This window comes from Mus caroli, chromosome 15, assembly GCF_900094665.2.
Source record: "Mus caroli chromosome 15, CAROLI_EIJ_v1.1, whole genome shotgun sequence".
Lineage (NCBI taxonomy): Eukaryota > Metazoa > Chordata > Mammalia > Rodentia > Muridae > Mus > Mus caroli.
The window spans coordinates 97,387,216-97,405,514 of NC_034584.1; the positions used below are offsets into that span (position 1 = coordinate 97,387,216).

The 18,299-nt window shown below is 41.7% G+C and overlaps 1 pseudogene across 1 annotated transcript; it reads right to left on the reverse strand.

Annotated features, from left to right (window-relative positions):
- Window positions 1-16,065: 16,065 nt before the first annotated feature.
- Window positions 16,066-16,436, reverse strand: LOC110311104 (annotated as a pseudogene). Its single transcript, XR_002379913.2, has one exon. The product of XR_002379913.2 is annotated as a PCNA-associated factor pseudogene (transcript).
- Between the last annotated feature and the right edge of the window lie 1,863 nt (window positions 16,437-18,299).

Sequence of the window (18,299 nt, forward strand, 5' to 3'; positions counted from 1 at the left end):
CAGACCTCCCTCTTCTGCACTGTTCTCAACATTATCTTCCAAGCTCCTACACAACATCTGACAGAGCTCTTAACAACGAATGGATCTTCAAGCCCAAAGTTCCAAAGTCCTTCCACAGTCCTCCCCAAAATATGGCCAGGTTGTCACAAGAATCCCCCACTATGCTTGTACCAATTTGCCTCAGTCAGGGTTTCTATTACTGCACAAACATCATGACCAAGAAGCAAGTTGGGGAGGAAAGGGTTTATTCAGTTTACATTTCCACATTGCTGTTCATCACTAAAGGAAGTCAGGACTGGAACTCAAGCAGGTCAGGAAGAAGGAGCTGATGCAGAGGCCATGGAGGGATGTTCTTTACTGGCTTGCTCAGCCTGCTCTCTTATAGAACCCAAGACTGCCAGCCCAGAGATGGTCCCACCCACAAGGGGCCTTTCCCCCTTGATCACTAATTGAGAAAATACCCCACAGCAGGATCTCATGGAAGCATTTCCCCAACTGAAGCTCCTTTCTCTGTGATAACCCCAGCCTGTGTCAAGTTGACATATAAAACCAGCCAGTACAATACTCTTGAGAAATGATGAAAGTGGGAAGGTGAGGCCTGGTCAAGGTAGGTCCCTGTGACATGACCTTGGGGGTTCCATCTTGCTTTGGCCCCTTCTCTTACAGTTTCCTTTGTTTCCTGTCAACATACTCCTGCTTATATGCCCTGCCTCACTGCAGGCCCAGAATCAACAAGGCCTTTGTTTAGGCAGCCATGTTGATGAGACTTCAAGGGTGTAGCTTCCTTGACATCTGTAGGAGACACAGTCTCACAGCAGAGTTTTGTTTCTCAGGCTCTTAAAAGACTTCTGTGCCCCCTCCCTTCCAAAATGTACCATGAACCTTAGCTATAGGAAATGTGTTGTGTAAGTTAGGGTTCAGCTCCACAACTCCACATTTTAATCAATTGGGATTTTCTACAATGGTCTCTGTTACAGAGAGCAGTTCACGGATGAAGGGTGGGAACTACACTTGTCTGATGGTAAAAAGATTATTTAATTCAAATGTAGTTATGGATTGTGCTGGTTTAGTAAAGTGATGGCTGTAGATTCTCCTGTAAGAGCCACAACTTCTCCAACCCTTGGTAGCTGGCTAGATTTCCAGCGCTAGGCATGATTTCCCTCTTTTTTTTTTTTTTTTTTTTTTTTTTTAGAATTAATTTTTTTAATTAGGTATTTTCCTCATCTACATTTCCAATGCTATCCAAAAAGTCCCCAATACACTCCCCCCCCCACTCCCCTACCCACCCACTCCCACTTTTTGGCCCTGGCGTTCCCCTCTACTGGGGCATATAAAGTTTGCAAGTCCAATGGGCCTCTCCAGTGATGGCCGACTAGGCCATCAATTTCCCTCTTGTTAGTAGGGGGATTTGTTTTATCCAGTCTCAGGAAACCAGGTGCCCAAGGGGGTGGGTGTAGGCTCAACTCTTCTGGAGTCTCAGAGGGTTCCCTGGATTTCTGAAGTCTAACATACTTCTTCGTCTTGAAGTATCTAAAGCGAATCAGTCCACATCTGACACTGACAGCTGCTTACTTAGCACCCACATTGTGAGGGGTGCAGAGGTGGAAGCCACCCTCACAGCCCTGGTGAATCCAGTCTGGGGAGGGAGTCCTGAGAATCTACAGGCAATGAGATCTGCAGCAGCAATTGTGGTGTCAGGGTCGAAAGAAAAAAAGAGGTCTGAGAACACCGAGGACAGAGCAGCTAAAGGAACTGCTTAAGTTTTCAAAGGAGAACAAATTGGAGTTTCCTTCCTTCCTCTTCTTTTTCTTTTTCAAATGAGTAGGGCTTGAGGGAAGAAGAATGTGAGAATAAGAGGGAGATGGATTGAGGGAGTACGGGGAGATGAGGAAAATGAGCCATAGTAAGGAAGGTGGAAAAGGGGAGACAGATGCCTGGGGCTGCTGGAGCTGTGTTGAGGGCTGATGGGAGACTGGGGTACAGCTTGAAAGCTGTGGGAAGCGATCATTTTCCAGTACCAGGGAGGAGGATCTGAGGCTCTATGGTGAAAGGGTTTTTATTGGATTTTGATATTACCATAGGGGATTTGAACTTAAGAATCTCAGAGCAGAGACACTTAGATATGATGTTTATTGAGCACAGAAGGAGACTCAGCTTCAGGAGGCTGAGTTTTAATGAATGGGATGAGTGTAGACCTTTCATGGAGTCAGATTGGCCCTGGGACAATCCTGATTCTTCTAGTAACTGAGTGACCTTGGGCTGGCGATTTGCTTTTCTGAGCCCATCTCTTTATCTGTTGAATGGGAATAATAATTCCTATATCCTAGCATTATTGCGGGTATCACATGAGATAAGGCCCACAAAGTTCTCAGCACTGTTCCTTTCCTATTAACAGTTTGCCAAATGGAACACTCATTATTAAAGAGATAATTACCTTCAGATGTTTAAACCAAACCTTCTGTGCTTTCTCTAAGACTGAAGTGATGCAAGTTAGAAGAAGAGAGGAGATTCAGCATGGCTCAGAGGGGACTTGCTCACTGGAGCTGCCACAGCCTGGAGCATCTTGCCTGTGTTGAAGAGACCTCTAGCTGGAAGTGCTGAAGCAGAAGCTGAGTGGTGGGGGAAGGAGGGTAGCTCCTTCTAACTTGGATCCTGCTTTGGGATCCTGAGTGGTTCTAAAACTATGGTGGACGAGTGAAAGATCCTGAATCCACTAAAGGAGAGGGCTCCAGAAACCAGGAGAGTCCAGAGCCAGGCCATATGAATAAATGGTTGTCCTGTCTCCCATTAGGGAAGAACCTGCTATAGTGCAGGTCTGTGGGGGTGTCCCATTCTTCCTTCTGCCCCACATTCTGGAACTCTGTACTCTATAACAGAAGTTTGGAAGAGGGGGAAGACTGCATGCCTTTACAAAACCCTGAATCCACCCCATATACAGAAACATTGAGAAGCCCTCCTGAACCATGACTTCAGGCTTTCTTACTGTGGCTGGACTTCAGATACTGCAGTCTCTGGGCAAGCAGCTTTCTTTTTCCTCATCTTTCCTCTAACCCTTCAGAAGCTTGAGTGGAGCACAGAGGCCTTCTCAATCCTTCCCAGTGTCCTTTTCTTCTCAGCCACTGTAAGAGGCCCTTATCTGCCATCTTTCTTTATGGTCACTTTCACCAAAGGAGAGAACCTAATCTCTTCCTGAGCTAATGGACACTTAGAGTCTCTTTCTGTTCCTTGTTTGCTGGGAAAGGAACGGCTGATTCATCACCCATCTATCCACTTATTCATTTCGCTCAAGAATTCAATTCTAACTAATCCATTGAATTCCAGCTGCGCCATATAATCACGATTCAAGGTGCAGGGGGAAAGTAGTGAGTAGGAACAATCGGTTAGTTCCCAGGTTCCATGGAATAGAGATTTTGTTTTTGTTTTTTTGTGGTAAAACATGTACAACCTAGTAAGCAAATATACAAATGAGATGACTTGGAAGCATAGCAAGTTTAGGAGTGGTTGATGAGTGTGTGGTGACAAAAGCAACATGTAAGTCAAAGAAGAGTCAGGTAGCCCAGGAGGCTTTCTCCAAGAGCAGAGCATTTGAGCTGAGCCTGGAAGGAGGAGAGGGTGGCAGCTATGCAAACAGCAGTGAGAATGTTCCAGAAGGCATATGCTCACCATCATACCATCAACACCACTTATGTGGCTGGCAAGAGGCTTAGCAATTAAGAGCACCGGTTGCTCTTCCTTCAGGATCTGAATTCAATCCCCAGCATCTACAAGGTAGTTCACAACTATCTATAACTCAGTCTCAGGGTACACACAATGCTCTCTTTTGGCCTCTAAGGGCACTGCATGCACATGATGCACAGGTGTACATTCAGGGAACACCTATACACATAAAATAAAAAATAATTAAAAATAATTATATGGACAGGAGACTTGAGCTGGAAAGATGCTGATGTGCCTTTCATAAAGCCCACAAAGGACGCAGGAAGAGGTAGAATCTATTTCCGAGGAGAGTGGAAACAGAGGAGGCTGGGAGCCAGCTCATGCCTGGTAAAGAGTTTACATAATCTGAACTACAAGTGGGCAGCACTTTATAATCAGCAGGCTGGCTGATAGGATCTTATATGCTCTTTGAGAAGACAGCCTGTCCAATACTGAATGGAGGGTGGATCAGAAGAGGAAAAGTGGAAGTATCAGCATTAGGTTAGGTGACAAACACTGGTGTGGAACTGGGAGAAAGGGAGGAATCATTGATCCCTCAGTGTGTAGCTTGGGCATGGAGTGGTGATAGTAAAATAGGAAGATGAGGTGCACAAGAATATGAAGTTCAGTGGTATCAGTGGAGTCATTATACCATAGCACAAGAAGTCTAGAAGTAGGACAAGAGTAAGATGACATCTCCAGAAAGCTCAGGACTTTCTATCTTATGAATCGTTTAAAATATTTTTAATTTGTTGAGAATTTCATACTATGTATTTTAACTATCCACTCTGACTCCTTCCTTAACTTCTCTCAGATCTGCCCACCTCCTTAAGCTCTGAACTTTGTGTTTTCATTAAAAAAAAATCCATCAACTCTAATTTATGCTGTGATACAATTTCAAATTTCTCTCTATCACTGTGTGTCCCAACGTAGCTTCTCCAGCTCTCACCTTTTTCTCAGCGCAGGTGGTTGGAAGGTTTAGAAAAGACAGGAAGATAGATTCCTTATCTGTCAAGAGAACAAACTGTAATCTGCCTGTATTAAGTTACTTTTCTTATTGCTGTGAGCAAATTAACCGAAGAGAACAACTTAAGGGGGCCTGGGGAGATCACTCAGTCAGTGATAAAGTGCTTGTTGAGCCATCATGAAGATGTGAATTTGATTGCCAGAACCCATGTAAGAGGCCAGGTGTGGTGGTGCACACGTAATTTCAGTGCTGGGGAAGATGAAACAGGTGGATGGATCCCTGTTCTCACTGGCCAGCCAGCCAGCAAAATAAGTAGGCCCCATGTCCCAGAGAGATATCCTGTCTCAAAAACCAAGATGGATGGACAGATCCTAAAGAATGATATCTGAGGTTGATCAGTTGGCTTACCATATGTACACATGTATGCATGTATAGACCCTGGGCATCTACACACACACACACACACACACACACACACCCCTTCCACCTCCCACACAAAGCAACTTAAGGGAAAAGGACTTGTTTTGGCTTGCAATGTATGGGGTTATAGTCCATCACAGATGGAAAAACATGGGGAGAACTGGGATAATGGTGGCAGGAGTTTGCAGTAGAACCCTACTTCCTCTCATCTTAGTGGAACAAGAAGTAGAGAGCAGAGAGGAAGTGGGGCTGTGCTATAAAACCCTAATACCATTCCCCAGTGAATCACCTCCTTCAGCAAGGCTCCACTTCCTAAAGGCTCCACAAATCTTTCAAAGCAGCACTACGTTCTGGAAACCAATTATTCAAATACATGAGCTGATGGTGAAAATTTCACATTCATTGCCTTGTTCTGACATGTGCTCATCTTCTATGGGCTAACATGACAACAATGGGCTACAAGGAAGCTGGGGAAATATAGTCATCAGCTATATGGGAAAAATGGCTGGGTCAATGTATTGGAGGTCAGGATCAGGTCAGATTCATTGTGGACAGACCCGAAGAGTAATGGTGATGCAAGGGCAGGAAGCTGTGGACAGAGTGAAAGATTCTTGAATTTAAGGTTCTGACGGTTATTGCACCAGCACAGGTGGAGGTACAGAAACCAAAGACTTGAGCAGCCTGGGCACTGGAGAAGTGATTTTCACAAATGGTGAAGATGACCAGAATGACAGGAACACAGGAAAAAAGACAAGGCACTGAGACCATCAGCAGAGAGGAGAAGCTGTGGTCTAGGCTTCATGGAAGAGAGATCTCGAAGGAGGAAGACTTAGTTTAAAGCAGCAATGGGAACATAAAGAATGTCTCTTTCCAACGCTGGGCCCTGAGCTATTCAGTGGTTAAGAGAGAAAGCAGTTTCCACTTGAGCAGCTGCAGTTGTAGGATTCTCAGGGAATCTTAAAATGTTATCTAAGATGATGAGATAGGATACTTAAACAATGCATTGGGAACTTAAAACTTTTTTTTTTTCAGAAATCTTAGAGGGTGCAAGAAAGCGGAAGGGATGGGGCTGAGGACTGGGTGGGGCTGGGGACTGGCAGAACCAGGTGGAGTAGGGGTCTGGACAGTAGGCATTTCTTGAGGCTTTGACTTGGTCCAGGTGATAACTGATGTCAATATCAGAGGCATGGTAGCAGTAGTGTACCTTACTCTAAGAGTCATCAGGACACTGTGTAACTTTGAGCATCTGCGTAGATGGCTTGGATATCTCAGGCAGGTGATTCCCAAAGGAGCAGAACAATCAGTGGTCCCCAGAATGTCTTCATCACAGATCCCGTGACTGTTAGGGTCCATGGGCAATGGGGGATTAAGATTGCAGATGGAATTATGTTGCCAATCAGCTGCTCTTAAAAATAAATAAGGAGACTGTCTTCCATTATCCAGATAGGTGAAATAATCCCACAGGTCCTTCAATGTATATGAAGGAGCCAGCTGGATTGATGGCAATGGAAACCATGGGCCAAGCATTGTGGCTGACCACTCAAAGATGGAAAGTGCCAGGAAGCAGATGGTTCTTGAAAAAGGGATGTAGTTCAGCAGAATCTCACTGATTTCACCCCAGTGAGACACATCAGGGGCTTAGGAACTGTAGAGGTGAAAATAAATATTTGTTCTTTTAAGCCAACAAGTCTGTGGTAATTATTAACTAATATGAGATGAAAGGCTTCTCTCTCTGATGACTGCCACCTCCTGCAGGCTGCAGTGCTATGACAGCTGGGCAGAGGAATGGTTGTTAGTTTTATGAGGGCTGCATTTCATGAGGGGTGGAGTTGGTGCCTTAACAGCTGTGCCCCTCAATAGCTTTGCATCATGTCTTTCTGCCTTTAGTGAAGTGAAGAGGGTGAAAGCTTGGATGGGGATCCCCTCCCCTTTTTTTGCCTCCTCTCTGCTGTTTGATTCTTTGATTAGTGGCTTATGCAGGAGGAGGGTGAAGAGGTCCCTTTGGATTTCAGTGGCACTTTCCAGTTTTATAGGAAAAGAGAGTTTGGGGCACTGTGGTTTGTTGATAATGGTCTGGCCATTAAGAAAATGAATACCTTGCCTCCTTTCTGCTACCGTTTTCTGGTGTTTCTCCATTGGCTGGGCTCAAGCGTGGAGAGTGATATGCCATGGGCCTCCCTGTAGCCTCAATGGTGAAAGACATTCCTTGGGACCCAGGACTCCTATATATTTTGATAGCAAAGGTTCTAAAGGTTTCTGAGGTGTAGCTATACAAGTGAAAATGAGGCTGAAATAAAATTGCCCCAACTCCATGTGGAGACACAGTGGCAGACTGTGCTAGTCTTTAGCCACTGATTGTTCTTTTGGCTTTGAACTGCTTTTATGACCTTAGAATGAACCATGGAGGGATGTTCCCAGCATTCCATTTACTCTTGGGCAAGTGTAGCTTACAGGTTAACTTTAGCCCTCACACCTTCCCCTCTTTATGTCTTCCCTTTCCTGTCTTCCCTTCCTCTCTGCTTCCCTTCTCTTTGTATTAGGGATATAGCTAAGGGCCCTGTCAGGTAGGTGAGCTATCACTGAGCTACACCCTCAGACAAAAGACAGTTTTTTTTGAGAGTTTGAGTTCTTAGATACATGTGATGGTGACTGAAACAACCAACCACCACCATCACCACCACCATCACCACCACCACCATCACCACCACCACCACCACCACCACCACTACCACCACAACCACAACAAATTATGCTCATGCCTAGATACTTTTAAAGATGAAACTAGAAGCCATCAGAATATATATTCTTTACTAAATCAGGGAATATGAATTCAGATTTAACAACCATGTAGTATCGAGGAAGGCCACTAGAGGGAGCATGGACCTAGAAAACTGGCAGTCACTAGCACAGAGTGAGGAAATGGAAAGACTTGGTGACCAAGCTCCATTCCATTATTGGATAAGTTTTTTTTTTTTTTTCCCCCTTCAAGACAGGGTTTCTCTGTGTAGCCCTGGCTGTCCTGGAACTCACTTTGTAGACCAGGCTGGCCTCAAACTCAGAAATCCACCTGCCTCTGCCTCCCGAGTGCTGCGGATAAGTTGTAAAGGACACGGTTAAACTTTTAAGGGATATTGCCCATGCTCTGAGAAAACATACCACATAGTTATTAAGAAGACAAAACTCCTAGAGAGAATTTGTCACTAAACAGATCAAGTTATACTTACGTTAGAACTAAAGGGAAAGAAACATCCAGACTGTAGACACCACAAGGTCATAGATGAGTCAATGTGCTTGCTTCCCCACCCCAGTGTAAAGTCATACTCCACCCCCCCACCTTTGGGAGATTTTTACCCCTACAGGTTTAGTTCACATGAGGAAGCCAAGGCTCTCTCTCTTCCCTTATACTACTTCATTTCTGCCCCATGGCTTCTGGCACAAGCAAGATGATTTTTGTTGAGCTTGGAGCTTCTGCACATGTTTGAAACACATGAGAAGGCTGTCTTTGAGATACTTTCTATCGTCTTGTCCATTTTAACTTCCAGGCTAAGCAAGGCAGATTCCTAACCTAAGCCTCTGATCATCCATGATAACTGCAGGGGGAACATGCAGAGGCATGCAAACCTCACAGAGTGTGGCTGCAGGCTTCCTTGCAGCCACTCAAGGGGTGCTATGGTTCCTCCCTTTTAAACATTGTGATCTTGCACCTTGAAGTATATTAAAGATTTCCTTGGCACCTCTGCCCTTACACCCCAAATATCTTAAAGATAGTTCAGGGTACATGGCTGCCTTGGGACATAAGAGTATACTGAATTTTGTGGTGTGGAGTTGGTGCCACTGTATCCCATATATCCTTGCTGCTCTGACTTGGAAGAAAGATAGATCCACAAATTATTTGAATTAAGTGCAGCCAGTCTTCTGTCTTTGGGGAAAGGCCTTCTACCTGAGCAAACTCTCTTTCTCAACTCACGTTTGTGAGGTCTCATCATTCTGGTATGCTGTCTCAGGTTGGAAGAGGAGAGGCTGGGGCATCTGTCTCTACTTCGGAAGCTTAAATTTGAGAGTACGTTTACTCTTTTTCTTTGAATCCTAACGACTTAGCATCTATGACAACGTGGAAATTTTCTTTCATGCCCATACAAGGAAATCACAGAGCCTTTCAAGCTGAGTGGGCAAATGAGCCTGAGAGTGGTGGGGGCTGGAGCTCTGGCATGTGGGAGCTGGATGCTCTTAAGAAAGGGGAGGTTCCAAAGACTGGCCATACCTAGATTTCTTTGCAGTAAAATTCTTTAGTTAAGAATAAGCAGTTAGGAGAACAAGAAATTAGGAGATGGAGAAATTTTGTAATTTCATTTCCTTGTGTTTTAATTTTATTTATTTTTCGAGACAAGGTTTCTTTGTGTAGTTTTGGCTGTCCTGGAACTTTCTCTGTAGATCACACTGGCCTAAAAATCTCATAGAGCTCTGCCTGCCTCTGCCTCCCAAGTGCTGGGATTAAAGGGATGCACTACCACTGCCTGGCATATTTTAATTAAAAATTAACTTATCTTCTATACAATACATCCTGACTACAGCTTCCTCTCCTTCCATTCCTCCTAGTCACTCCCTCAGATCAACTCTTCACTGGTCTCCTCCAGGAAAAGAGCAGGCTTCCCAAGGACATCTATTAAATATAGAACAACGAGATGCAATAAAACCAAACAGAAACCTCATATCAAGACTGGGTGAGGCAACCTAGTAGGAGGAGAAGGGTCCCAAGATCAGGCACAAGAATCAAGACTTCCATCCCCACTGTCAGAAATCCCTCCCCAAACACCAAGCTAACAAACATAACATATAGGTGGGGGACCTAGCACAGACCCATGTAGGGTTCGTGCTCTCCCAGTGTCCCCCACCCATCTGGTTCTCATTCTTCTTCTCCCTCCTTTTCTACCAGGGTTTCCCAAGCTTTGAAGGGAAGGACCCAATGGAGACCTCCAATCTGGGCTTTCTCTCCACCTAATATTTGGCTGTAGGTCTCTGCATCTGCAATCATCAGCTCCTGGAGGAAGCCTTTCTGATGACAACTGGAGTAGATAGTAATCTATGAGTATAGGAGAACATCACTGGGAGTCATTTTATTGATATTTATTTATTTAGCCAATTGTGTTTGGTTCTACTCTAGGTCTCTGGGCTATCCAGTCCTGGTCATTAGACAGTGTTAGGCATGGGCTTCTGCTTGTGACATAGGCCTCAAATTAGACCACTCATTGATTGGCCTCTCTTGCAAGTTTTATGCCACCTTTTCATCAGCGCATCTTGCAGGCAGGACAGATTGTAGGTTGAAGGTTTTGTGGCTGTGTTGGTGTTCCAGTCCTAACCACATGAAACCTTGCTTGGTGTGGGAAAACTCTACTAACTAAAGTTGAAGTCCACTATGACTGGATAGCCTCTGTGCTTGGCGCAATATGGGGGACTCCCTTTATTAGCCTGACTTCTCCTTGAACCTTGTCTGGGGAATTCTAAGCTCCCATATATGCCTCTACATGAGCAGTGTCACGTAGTCTTAGTTAGATTACAAGATCAATTTTGTTTCTTCTGATAAGAACCTGTTCAGCCAGCACCTGAGGTTCCTAAAATGCTTCTCCATGCTAGTGAGGCATTTTTGTACTCTAAGCCAAAGACCTTTGCCCATCCTGGATGTTCCTACCCTCAATCCCCTAAAACTTTATAAGCCTTGAATAAAGTTGATCTGCCTCCTGATAGCTGGTCCCAGTGTGGTCATTCACTGTATGTACTCACAGGACTTCTGACACCCCCTCCCCCAGTAGTGTCTGCTCCTTCTGCCCTTGTAGACCATATTGGTCCATGATCCATGATAGCGGGGCAACCCACAGCTTGGTTACAGAAGATGGAGGGTCAGACTCCATATCCTCCATTACTAGGAGTGCTTGCTACGGTTATCCTTGTAGATCCAGGCAGTTTTCACTGCACTAAGTTTCCACATTATCCCCAAATGCCCCCTAATTCCAATTGTCTTTCCCTGTCCTCTCTCCATCCTTCCTCCTATTTCTATCTTTACCTGCCTTAGTTCACCCACAAAATCTATTCATTTCCTTTCCAGGGAGATTCATGCAGTCTCCCACTAGAGCTCTCCTTCTTACTTAGCCTCTCTGGGTCTGTGGATTGTAGCATGATTATCTACTTAACAGCTAATGTCCACTTTGAGTACATTCCATGTTTATCTTTCTGTGTCTGAGTTACCTCACTCAGGATTGTTTTTCCATTGATTTACCTGAAAACTTCATGATGTCATTTTTTTTTTAACTGCCGAGTAATACTCCATTGTGTAAATGTACCACATTATTTGGTTGAGGGACATATAGGTTGTTTCCAGTTTCTGATTGTTATGAATAAAGTTGCAGTGAACATGGTTGAGCAAGTGTCCTGTGGTGGGAAGGAGCATCCTTTGGGTATATACCCAAGAGTGATATAGCTGGGTCTTGAGGTAGATTGATTCCCAGTTTTCTGAGGAAACATCATATTGATTTCCACAATGGTTGTACAATTTTGCACTCCTCCAGCAATGGAGGAGTGTTCCCTTTGCTGCACATCCTCAGTATGAGTTGTCACTTGTGTTATTGATCTTAGCCATTCTGACAAATGGCTATTCTGTAAGATGGAATCACAAAGTAGTTTTGACTTGAATTTCCTTGATGGCTAAATATGTTACGCATTTCTTATGTTTTCCTCAGCCATATGAGATTCCTCTATTGAGAATTCTCTGTTTAGATCTGTACCCCATTTTTACATTAGATTATTACTATTTTGATATCTAGTTTCTTGAGTTCTTTACTCATTTTGGATATTAGTCCTCTATCAGATGTGGAGTTAGTGAAAATCTTTTCCCTTCTGTAGGCTGCAGTTTTGACCTATCGACAATTTTCTTTCTTCATGAGGTCCCATTTATTAATTGTGGATCTTAGTACCTGTGCTATTGGTGTTCTCTTCAGTAAGTTGTCTCTTGTGCCAATGCCTTCAAGGTTATTTCCCACTTTCTTTTTCTTTTGGGTTCATTGTATCTGGTTTTATATTGAGGTCTTTGATCCACTTGCATTTGAGTTTTGTGCTGGGTGATGATATGGATGTATTTGCACTCTTCTCCATGCAGACATCCAGTTAGATCAGCACCATTCGTTGAAGATGCTTTCTATTGCTGTATGAATTTATGTCTGGGTCTTCAATGTGATTTCTTTGACCAATATGTCTGTTTTTTTTATGACAATACAATGTGGTTTTTATTGTTATAACTCTGTAGTACAGTTTGAAATCAATTAAAACTACTACCTCCAGAAGTTTTATTATTTTTCAATATTGTTTTAGCTATTCTTTCCCCTCCATATGAAGTTGGGTATTGTACTTTCAAGGTGTGTAAAGAACTATGTTAGAATTTTGATGTAGAATGCATTGAATCTGTAGATTACTTGTGGTAGGATGACCATTTTTACTATATTAATCCTACTGATCCATGAGCCTGGGCAATCCTTTTGTCTTCTTATATCTTCTTCAATTTCTATTTTTGAATCTGGACTCATAAACCAAAATCTTTCACTTGCTTGATTAGGGTTACCCTAAGATATTTTGTATTATTTGTAGCTATTGTGAAAGGTGTTGTTTCTATGATTTCTTTCTTATTCTGTTTGCCATTTGTACATAGGATGACTACTGATTTTTTTTTTTTTAGTTACTCTTTGACGCAGGCACTTTGCTGTAGGTGTTTTTCAGCTGTAGGAGTTCCCTGGGGTCATTTATGTATGTTACCATATCATCTGCAAATAAAGATACTTTGATTTGTTCCTTTCCAATTTGTATCTCCTTGATCTTCTTATAGAGAGAGTAGACAGCTTAGTCTTTTTACTGATTTTAGTGGAATTGCTTTGAGTTTCTCTCCATTTAATTTGATGTTGGCAATATGCTGTAAATTGCCTTTATTATGTTTAGGTATGTCTCTTGTATCCCTAATCTCTTCAGGTCTTTTATCCTGAAAGGGTGTTGGATTTTGTCAAAGGCCTTTTCTGTGTCTAATGAGGTGATCATGTGTGTTCTTTCATTCAGTTTGTTTGTATGGTGGATTGTACAGACTGATTTTCTTTTTTTTAAACCTTTAAAAAAGATTTGTTTATTTATTTTATGTATGTGAGTATACTGTAGCTGTACAGATGGTTGTAACCCTTCATGTGGTTATTTGGAACTGAATTTTTAGGACCTCTGCTTGCTCCGGTCAACCCGGCTTGCTCAGTCCCTGCTTGTTCTGGCCCAAAGATTTATTTATTACTATACATTAGTACACTGTAGCTGTCTTCAGACACACCAGAAGAGGACATCAGATCTCATTACGGATGGTTGTGAACCACCATATGGTTGCTGGGATTTGAACTTAGGTCCCTCAGAAGAGCAGTCAGTGCTCTTACCCGCCGAGACATCTTGCCAGCCTCAGCCTGATTTTCACATGTAGAAACAACTCTGAATCTATGGGAAGAAGCTTACTTGATCATGGTGGATTATCTTTTTGATGTGTACTTGGATTTAGTTTGTGAGTATTTTTGCATCTATGTTCATAAGGAAAATTGGTCTGTAATTCTTTGTTGAATCTTTGTGTGGTTTGGATATCAGAATGACTGTAGCCTCATAAAATGAGTCAGGCAATGCTGTTTCTATTTTGTAGAATAATTTGAGGAGTATTGGCATTATTTTTTTCTTTGAAAGTCTGATAGAATTCTGTGCTAAAACTTTCTAGCTCTGTGCTTTTAATGACATCTTCTATTTCCTGAGGGGTTATAGGCTTATTAAAATTGTTTATCTGATCTTGATTTTACTTTGGTAAGTGGTATATAGAGAAAATTATCCATTTTTTTTAGATTTCCCAATTTGGTGGAGTATAGGTTTTTGAAGTATATCCTTATGAATCTTTGGATTTCCTCAGTGCCTGTTGTTATGTCCCCTTTCATTTTTGATTTTGTTAATTTGGATTTCTCTCTGTCTTCTAGTTAGTTTGGATAAGGGTTTGCCAATGTTGTTGATTTTTCTCAAAGAACCAACTCTTTGTTTCACTAACTTTTTGTATTCTCTTTCTTTCTACTTTATTGATTTCAGCCTCAGCTTGATTATTTCATGCTGTCTATTGCTCTTGGGTGTGCTTGCTCCTTTCTGTTTTAGAGATTTCAGGTGTGGTGTTAAGTTGCTAGTATGAGATCTCTCCAATTTCTTCATGTAGGGATGTTTGTGCTATGAACTTTCCTTTTAGTACTGCTTACATTGTATCCCATAAGTTTGGGTATGTTGTGTATTCATTTTCATTGGATTCTAGGAAGACTTTAATTTCTTTCTTTATTTCTACCCTACCCAGTAGTTATTCAGTTTCCATGAGTTTGTAAGCTTTCTGTTGGTGTTGAAATCCAGCCTTAATCCATGGTGGTCTGATAGGATGCAGGGAGTTATTTCTGTTTTCTTTTATCTGTTGAAATTTGTTTTGTGTCTGAGTATTTGGTCAATTTTAGAGAAAGTTCTGTGAGAAGCTGAGAGAAATGTGTTTTCTTTTGAGTTTGGGTGAACTGTTCTGTAAAAATAGGTTGCATCCAATTTGATTTATAACACCTGTTAGCTCCAGTTTTTCTTGTTTTAGTTTTTGTCTGGATGACCTGTCCATGATGAGAGTAGGGTATTTAAGTTTTCCACTATCACTGTGTGAGGGTCAATATGTGATTTAAGCTTTAGCAATGTTTCTTCTACAAACATAGGTGCCCTTGCATTTGGGGCAAGAATTGAAAGGTCACCTTTGTAGATTTTTTCCTTTGAGGAGTGTGAATTGTCCTTCTCCCTCTAATTTGTTTGATATTGAAACAGCTACAGTAGCTTATTTCTTAGGTTAATTTGCTTGGAAAATCTTTTTCTAGCCCTTTACTCTGAGATAATTTCTATCTTTGATGTTGAGGTATGTTTCTTGTATGCAACTGAGGGCTAGATCCTGTTTTCACATCCACTCTGTTAATCAGTATCTTTTTACTGGGGAACTGAATCCATTGATACTTAGATATAGCAATGATTGTTAATTTCTGTTATTTTGCTGTTGTTGTTGGTGTGTATACTTTACTCCTTTTGATTTTGTGGGTGTGAGATTATTTATTTTCTGTGTCTTCATGGGTTTAGTTAACCTCCTTGGGTTGGAGTTTTCCTTTTAGTACCTTTTGTAGGGCTGGTTTTGTAGATAAATGTTGTTTCAACTTGGCTTTATCATGGAATATATTTTTTTTTTGTTAATATTGAAATTTTTAATGTAAATAAGACTAAGTCAATTTTTTTTTTCGAGACAGGGTTTCTCTATATAGCCCTGGCTGACCTGGAACTCACTCTTAAAGATTAAAGGCGTGCAGCACCATGCCCGGCCTAAGTCAATCTTTTTTTTTTTTTTAAAGATTTATTTATTTTATATATGTGAGTACACTGTCAATGTCGTCAGACACACCATAAGAGGGCATCAGATTTCATTACAGATGGTTGTGAGCCACCATGTGGTTGCTGGGAATTGATCTCAGAACCTCTGGAAGAACAGTCAGTGCTCTTAACTACTGAGCCATCTCCCCAGCCCTAAGTCAAAATTTTAAAGCAAACATGCCATAACAATATGGCGCCATTTCCATAATCAATGCCCATAAAATGGCATCAGTACAAGCAAAGACTGTAGAGTAGTAATTAGAGTGTCAGGTAATGTTGGCTTTAAGAAGAAGCTTTAACAGGTAAAAAAGGAGGAACATAGGACATAAATGTAAGTATGCAATTCAAATTTACAAATTATAAAAATTCCCCATTCTTATATCTGGTTTCTTTTGAATGGCTAAATTTTAGCCTAATGTTTTTCCCATCAACAGGCCAATTGGACAAACTCATTTACCCGAATTTACATGTAAGTAATGTAGAAAAACCAAAGACATTATTCAGATGAGTAAATTCTATTCGTTTTCATCATCTTTGTGATCAGGTTGCAAAGGACAAGCTTTTCTCTTTGCTTTTCCTAAGCCACTGCTTTCTGCTTCTTCAGGAATCTGGTTCTCCTTTCTAGAATCTTTAGGGGACAGCCTGAAGAATTCCCCGATGCCTTTTTGCCACTTGGGAGTTGGGCGCACACAGACTGGGTTCCCTCCTGCATACTTATTTTCAGCTTTTCTCCACGAACTTGAAGAATTGGTGACAAAGGTGGAGGAGCCAAGCACCTTCCTAGGGGCTTGAGAAGCCACCACTTTTCTGTAGGCTCCTGGGACGTAGTTTGCTTTGGTCCGCACCATGTTCACACAGGAAGAGACAACTTTCACCGACACCCCAATTGCAGATGTCTCAATTAGAGAAGAACCTTATCATGGAATATCTTATTTCCTCCATCTATGGTGACTGAAAGTTTTGCTGGGTATACTAGTCTGGGCTGGCATTTGTAATCTCTTAGAGTCTGCAGCAATATGTCCAGGCCCTTTTGGTTTTAGAGTTCCCATAGAGAAATCAGGTGTAATTCCAGTAGGTCTCCCTTTATATGCCAGTCTTTTCCTTCCACTATTTAATATTCTTTCTTTGTTCTATACATTTCATGTTTAGATTATCATGTGACAAGGGGGCTTTCTTTTCTGTTTCAACATATTTGGTGTTATGTCTGCTTTTTATACCTTTATAAACGTCTCCTTCTTTAGGTTAGGGACTTTTTTTTTTCTTCCTGTGATTTTGTTGAAAATATTTCCAGGGCTTTCTAGTTGGAACTTTCTCCTTTATCTACTCTTATTTCCATTAGGTTTGGTCTTTCTNTTAGGTTTGGTGTGCCAGATTTCCTGGATGTTTTGTGTCAGGATTTTTTTTTTTTGAGTTAACATTTTCTTTGAGTGGCGTATTCATTTGTTCCATAGTATCTTCTCAATGCCTGAGATTCTTTCTTCCATCTTGTGTATTCTGTTGGTGAAGTTTGCCACTGCAGTTCCTGTTCAAATTCCCATTTTTTTTTATTTCTAGAATTCCCTTAGTTTGTGCTTTCTTTATTGTGTCTATTTCCATTTTCACTTCTTGAATAGTTTTGCTTGTTTCTTTCAACTTTTTGTTTTTTCTTAGTTTTCTTTAAGGGATTTATTTATTCCTCTAGTTTTTTGTTTGTCTTTTCCTGGGTTTCCTTTAGGGATTTATTCATATTTTATTTAAGGACTACTATCATCTTCATATAGTTGGTTTTAAGGTCTTTTTCTTGTACCTCATCTGTGTTGAAATATTCAGGGCTTGTAGTAGGATAGCTATAGTGGTGACATACTGCCTTGCCTGTTGCTGATTGTGTTTCTATTCTGGTGTCAATGCATCTGGCTTTCAGGTGATTAAAGGTCTTGGTGCTGATTTCTGAGTTTGTCTTTGTTGGATGGATACTTTGTTCCTTGTTTTGTTTTGTTTCATCTCTAATCTTCTGGCAAGTGTGGCCTGTGATTGAGCAGAGGGTTTCAATCTGAATTGGGGGCTAGACTTCTAGCAGACAGAGTGGCTTCTGGTTGGGCAGGGGATCTCTGATTGAATTGGGATCTGAGACAGGGTGAAGAGGAGAGGGGATTGAGGATAGGGTGGGAGTCACTGAGAGAGCTGGGGAGGTCCATGGGTGGGTGGCCTTCTTGGACTTTTGGCTGCTGGTGTGGCCTCTGGTTGAACAACTGAATTTTAGTTTAAAAGAGAGTGTATTTGAATTCTGTTTTTTGTTTCTTTTGAAATTAAAAGGGGACTTATGGCTAAATTTTAGGGGGTTTTGGGTCACTAGTATTGAGGTGTTTGCTGTTTTATTATTGCTACATAGGGTTTATTTTGTAATCCTCAAGTGAGCTGTGTTGAGTAGAGTTACTGACCTGATGAGGCGGAGGGGGAGGTGGAGGTGGAGGCAGTAGAGCCTAAGGCACTGTACATTTCTGGAATCAATTCCTGTCTTATTTAGATCTGCCTCAGAGGCCCTGGGGCCCACAGTTACCTGGCTCTCTGAATGTCCAGGAGGATACAAAGCAAGAGGGTGAGAATATTTATCCCTTTTTCCAAATGAAAGTGGGGATACCAACTAATTTTAAAAACAGATTAAATGAGTAAATACATGCAAAGCATTCAGAAATAGAGACAGACCAATGGGTCATTTTCTTAGATATTTTATCACAAATGGCCAAATATTTGTTTGTTTGTTTTTTTTTTT